Source organism: Artemia franciscana, chromosome 3 (assembly GCF_032884065.1).
Source record: "Artemia franciscana chromosome 3, ASM3288406v1, whole genome shotgun sequence".
NCBI lineage: Eukaryota > Metazoa > Arthropoda > Branchiopoda > Anostraca > Artemiidae > Artemia > Artemia franciscana.
Window position 1 is genome coordinate 11,268,409 of NC_088865.1, and position 6,611 is coordinate 11,275,019.

A 6,611-nucleotide genomic window follows, 5' to 3' on the forward strand; every position below is an offset into this window, starting at 1 on the left:
TCTGTTCTTTCTTTCTCTATCAGCCTCAAGCCTGTTTCCTTGCTGTTCTTTTGATTCCTCGGCACGCTTTCTTTTCATACTTTCTCTATCAGCAGCAAGTTTTTTGGCATAGACTCTTTGAGCATCTTCATCGGCTTTTGCCATGGTAAGTTCATCAGTCATTGTAAACTTAAACATTAATAGATTTCTACGTGAACATATGTCTTAAATATCTTGAATGACGTCACCATCAAAGCAAAAATGACGACAACTAATTTCATGACGTCAGTCAACACAGAAACATGACGTCACCTGATCCACAGACAGACACACAGACAGACAACTTATTTTTATATATATAGATATATATATATAAATATATATATATATATATATATATGTATTTATATATATATATATATATATATATATATATATATATATATATATATATATATATATATATATATACTAGCTGTTGGGGTGGCGCTTCGCGCCACCCCAACACCTAGTTGGTGGGGCGCTTCGCACCCCCCCAAGCCCCCCCGCGCGCGTAAGTCGTTACGCGCCATATTAGTTACGCGCCATTGTAGTTGTGTCCCTATGTCCCACCTGTGAATAGATATATATATATATATATATATATATATATATATATATATATATATATATATATATATATATATATATATATATATATGTTTTTAACTACGTAAAACTTGCGAATATACAACATTCTTTGCTGTCCCATTGTCTGTGCATATAAATAGATTGTCAGGTTTACCGACTCTTGAACATGCAACATATAATGGTCCATGGGAAAACAATCCGTATTCAGATCTATACCTCATGATTCTAATGATTGCCCTTGAGCTTTGTTGATGGTGATTGCTAATCGACGATTCCCTGTGTCGCCGTCGTCATTTATATATCCCCCTGTGCCCCCCGGCGTCCCCGTTGTAGTTGTGTCCCTGTGTCCCGGTCGTCATTTATATTCCATGTGTCCCGGTCGTCATTTGTGTCCCGGTGTCCCAGTCTGTGATTTCTCTTTGAGTGTCCCGTGCGTCATTTATATTCCTTGTGTCCCGGTGTCCCGGTCGTCATTTGTGTCCCGGTGTCCCGGTCTGTATATACATTCGTTTTTGAATTGGTTTTTTTTTAGTTTTTAGTTTTTTACCTTTTTTAGTTTTTTTAGTTATACCTTATGATTCTAATGATTGCCCTTGAGCTTTGTTGATGGTGATTGCTAATCGATCATTCCCTGTGTCCCCGTCGTCATTTATATATCCCCCTGTGCCCCCCGGCGTCCCCGTTGTAGTTGTGTCCCGGTCGTCATTTATATTCCCTGTGTCCCGGTCGTCATTTGTATCCCAGTGTCCCGGTCTGTATAAACATTCGTTTTTGAAATGGTATATGATGAAATAAATTTTTGTATTTTTCCCCTTTTTGTCTTTTTAGTTTTTTTTTTTTTTGGTTTTTACTTTTTTTTTCTTTTTTCTGTTTATTTTTTTAGTTTTTTTTTTCTCCTTTATTTTTCTTTTTTTTCCTTTTTTTTTCATTTTTATTTTTTTTTTTAAGTTTTTTAGCTTTTTTAGTTTTTTTATAAGTTTTTAGTTTTTTTTCTTTTTAGTTTTTTTGTAGTTTTTACCTTTTTTTAGTTTTTTTTTACTTATGTCCTGGTCGTCATTTATACTCCCTGTGTCCCGGTCGTCATTTTTGTCCCGGCGCTTTGTTGAGGGTGATTGCTAATCGAACATTCCTTGTGTCCCGGTCGCTTTCTCTTTGAGTGTCCCGGTCGTCATTTATATTCCCTATGTGGCGGTGTCCCGGTCATCATTTGTGTCCCGATGTCCCGGTTTGTAATTTCGTTAGTCGAAGAGTCGACACAGAAACATGACGTCACCTGATCCACAGACAGACAGACAACTTATTTTTATATATATAGAGATAGATATATATATATATATATATATGTACTAGCTGTTGGGGTGGCGCTTCGCGCCACCCCAACACCTAGTTGGTGGGGCACTTCGCGCCCCACCAAGCCCCCCCGCGCGCGTAAGTCGTTACGCGCCATATTAGTTACGCACCATTGTAGTTGTGTCCCTGTGTCCCACCTGTGAATATAGATAGATTTATATATGTGTTTCAAACTACGTAAAAATTGCGAATATACAACATTCTTGGCTTTCCCATTGTCTGTCCATATACAAAGCCGTATGTACTAATAATGACGTCATATGCAAACGCTCTTTTTACAAACAAACAAACATGCATACACACAACTCGTTTTTATATAGATAGATAGATAGATAGATACAATACAAATTAACTACGTAAAACTTGTGAATATACAACAGTCTTCGCTGTCCCATTGTCTGTGCGTATAAATAGATTGTCAGGTTTACCGACCCTCAAAGATGCAACATACAATTGTACATTGGTAAAGCAATCTGTATTAAGATCTATACCGCATTTTTCTAGTGATTGCCCTTGAGCTTTGTTGATGGTGGTTGCAAATGCTAATCGAATTGGGAATTGCAATCTTTTAAATTGAAAAAGCAGATCCGTTGGAATCATGGGAATGCGAGGAATAAGAACAGCCTCACCCTCATAAGGCCCTGTCAAGATTGTGGCCTCTATTAGGTTTTCCATTGTTTTTTTTTACGGCAAGTCGCGTGCCATTGCAAAGCTTTGGTGGGTTGATATTTCTTAAAAGTATTATTGGTACGCCTATTTTTAGTTGTAGCACATGTGGTGGAAACCCTGAAGGATCTATGGAATTTAAAAATTCAGATGGATAATTAACCGCTTCATTTGGTTCCAAAATACAAATTAACTGCGTAAAACTTGAGAATATACAACATTCTTCGCTGTCCAATTGTCGCTGCATATAAATAGATTGTCAGGTTTACCGACCCTCGAACATGCAACGTACAATTGTCCATGGGAAAAACAATCAGTATTAAGATCTATACCACATTTTTCTAATGATTGACCTTGAGCTTTGTTAATGGTGATTGCAAATGCTAATCGAATTGGGAATTGCAATCTTTTAAATTGAAAAGGCAGATCCGTTGGAATCATGGGAATGCGAGGAATAAGAACAGCCTCACCCTCAAAAGGCCCTGTCAAGATTGTGGCCTCTATTAGGTTTTCCATTGTTTTTTTTACGGCAAGTCGAGTGCCATTGCAAAGCTTTGGTGGGCTTATATTTCTTAAAAGTATTATTGGTACGCCTATTTTTAGTTGTAGCACGTGTGGTGGAAACCCTGAAAGATCTATGGAATTTAAAAATTCAGATGGATAATTAACCGCTTCATTTGGTTCCAAAACTGTGTCGACTGACTTGTAAAGGACTGCCTGGTCTCGAATCTTGGTCAAAACAATATTGTTGATTTCGTGGACGTCTATATTTTTGGGTGCGAGAATCGCTCTTTCACTTAGCCATTTATTATTTTTATAATTTTTTAGAATGTTCGGAAATACTTTTTCAATCAATTCATTTTTGGACGTCACTAAATTACAGAAATCAGCAGGTAGTTGTATACGTCCTGAAATTGAGTCTACTGGGAGCTTTCCGTTTCCCATTTCCAGCAATTGATCTGAAAATGTTTGACCAGAGTCATCGTTTTGCAATCGGACACGCATATTTGTAGTTAATTTTAATGTTTTTACATGTGCCCATAAATTAGAATTTTTCAGGCAAGCATTCATTTCGTCTGCAGGAGTTGATCTAGGTATTATAGGTAATGTTTGCCTGAAATCTCCCGCAAGCAATATTAATGTGCTGCCAAAGGGTTTCGACTTCCCTCGCAAATCTTTCAAGCATTGATCCAGAGCCTCGAGCGATTTTTTGTGTGCCATTGTGCACTCATCCCAAATAATAAGTTTGCATTGCTGCAATACTTTACCCATCCCAGATGATTTGGAAATATTGCACGTGGGAGTTTCTGTAGAATGCAAGTTCAGAGGCAATTTCAAAGCGGAATGAGCAGTTCTTCGACCAGGCAGCAATGTTGCGGCTATTCCGGACGACGCAATTGCCAACGCTATATCATTTTTTGATCGAATTGATGCCAGAATCAGTTTTATCACAAACGTTTTACCAGTACCTCCTGGCGCATCCAAAAAGAAAATTTCTCCAACGTTGTTATCGACACAATGCATTATCGTATCATAAATGTCTTTTTGTTCCGACGTTAACTTGGAAATGTTATTTTGTACATACGACAATAGATCACTCGTACTGTAACTTTGTTCACGATCCAATTCTACACACGTCGAAACAGCAGCGATACGGTTCGGTGAAGGCATTCCCAAATCCTGAAGAGGTTTGTTTGCCATATGTACGCACAAATCTTCTATAACAACTAAAGTGTAGTTATAAATTTCTGATGTAAAATCAAAAGTAATATCTGACGTCTCTAACTGTTTTCGATGGAGTATATCTTCGGACATTTTTGACTTATATTTTCCCCATAACTCTGTAGGAGCTGATGGAGAGCAAGTTGTTAAAATGATGCCAAACAATGCACGAATTTGACTTGGGGTTGACGTTTCGCACGCGTCATTGATGCAGTTATCCCAGTGTTGGTCATTCTCCAATAAATTCAGAGCTTGGCATGAACTACGGTAAGTGTCATGTATAGTACCATTTACAGTCCTCAAATACTCAAAGGATGTCGGACCGGGTACATTCACCAAAAGCAGGCGTAGAAAGAACCATTCATGTTGATTGGGGTGAACGGTGTAGAGTCATCCTATCGTGGTATCTTTGAAGATGGTAGGCTGGCCGTCGACTGACTTACCCTGTTTTCGACGTTCAAATACTTTATTTTTAGTATTCCACGTGTAATACGAAGGCACTTCCGTATACAGCAGTTTTTTTGCAAAAGAATCATTTTTGCAAAGCGAAAAAAAAGCTGTTAATGTTGTATCCGGTGGATTCAGGACTCTTTGTTGCACGTTAGTTTCCGTGAAATAAACACGTTGACCATTCTGTAAATGTACCGCTAAGTGAACAACAGCTGGACTACGTTCATGTATCGGAAATGAAAGAATTCGCCAAACAGCTTCATTACTGCTTATGTATCTTCCAGCCTGATATTATACGATTTCATCGAAATCTTTGATTTCGGGCTGCAAGCCAAAAACTGCCATGTCACTGCCTTTGTTGACGTATTTACATATGTATTTGATTGCCTTTACGGAGTTACAGTATTCAACGTTTATGTGTGCATTAAATGTTTTTGATAATAATGGGGAATATGGAACAACCCACTGGTTATCTACTTCGATGGTGGTACCGTTACGCTTCTTTATTATTGCTGTTTTACCGCCATCTTCAGTAGATCTTCTTCTATATTGTGGGTAACCATCATTGCCAGTAATTGTGTTTGATACTAAAAGTCGAGGATATTGCTTTGTGCACCTTCCTTTTGCCATGCATGGTGAATTTTCGTTCAGTGCACCGCAAGGTCCATGTATCATATTTTTTACAATAATATCATGTAACCCCTTATCGACATTTTTATCAGGTATTTCAGCGGAAATCACATCATCAATTTCGTTCGAAGTAATTTTTTTTATGTAGCCAGATTAGTATATGTGCGTGTGGCAAACCTCGTTTTTGCCATTCCACTGAGTACATCCAGCATCGCACTGACCCAAACACTTCAAGTTTTACAATGTAGTTTATCAGTGATTTCAACTTTTGCCAGAAGACACGGGCCGTAATGTCATGCCTATGAACCGCCGATTGTCCTTGAAGTAAAATCTGCAGTATCGTAGGCATCGTAGGGCATCGTAGCATCGATGAGTTTCAGCAATTCTTAACAACTGAGCGTTTCGCTAATGAAGAATAATATCTCGAGGTAAAAACTGATCACCGACCATAACGATTGCCACTTCGTCGATAGTTGGAGCATTGTATCTACGCACATGTTGGCCAGGAGGCGTTTTGTCAGCGGAAATAACAATTTTATGCGTATCAGAAGGCATCAAATCGATGGCTGTTTTGAACAGACGCACTAAATTATTATTTTCGTGGAGAAGATGTTGCAATTGGGAAACGATTGTCCTTTCAACGTTGGGAGAAATTTCGCAACGTGCATTCAATTCAGAATTTCTATCACTGATGAAGTACAATTGTAAAAATTTATGATTCTCGCCTGAGAATGGTAGAAGGGACCCTGCTCTATGATAAATTTGCCCTTTTACTTTGAAAGTAGACATAAATTGATCTGTATTTTCGATTTGGGCTCCAAACGACGTCATTTGGAAACATGAGTTGTATTTTCTGATTTTTGACAAAAAACGCTTAGATTCTGACGTAGTTCCAGTAAGGAAAGTCTTCAATGGCTCTGGTGGTGCAGCCAATAGAGGAAGTTTAACTTTTCCTGAGGCGCAACACATTCCCATTGTTTCACCATTGAATTTCAAGGCCTTGCAATAGGAACAAATTTTAGACATTGTCCCGATTTGAACACATCTACTCAAGCTATAATCATCGACTGGGTTGTACCTGAATGTCAGGCGATAACTTTCAGGTTGCTCTGATTCCTCGGCACGCTTTCTTTTCTTACTTTCTCTATCAGCAGCAAGCCTGATTTCTTGCTGTTCTTGTGATT

General features: G+C 38.3%; 1 protein-coding gene across 2 annotated transcripts in view; it reads right to left on the bottom strand.

Moving 5' to 3' along the window:
• LOC136024880 (PDZ domain-containing protein GIPC3-like) overlaps positions 1-6,611 on the bottom strand; it is a 101,719-nt gene that overhangs the window by 76,261 nt on the left and 18,847 nt on the right. The gene's annotated exons all lie outside the window — the stretch shown is intronic.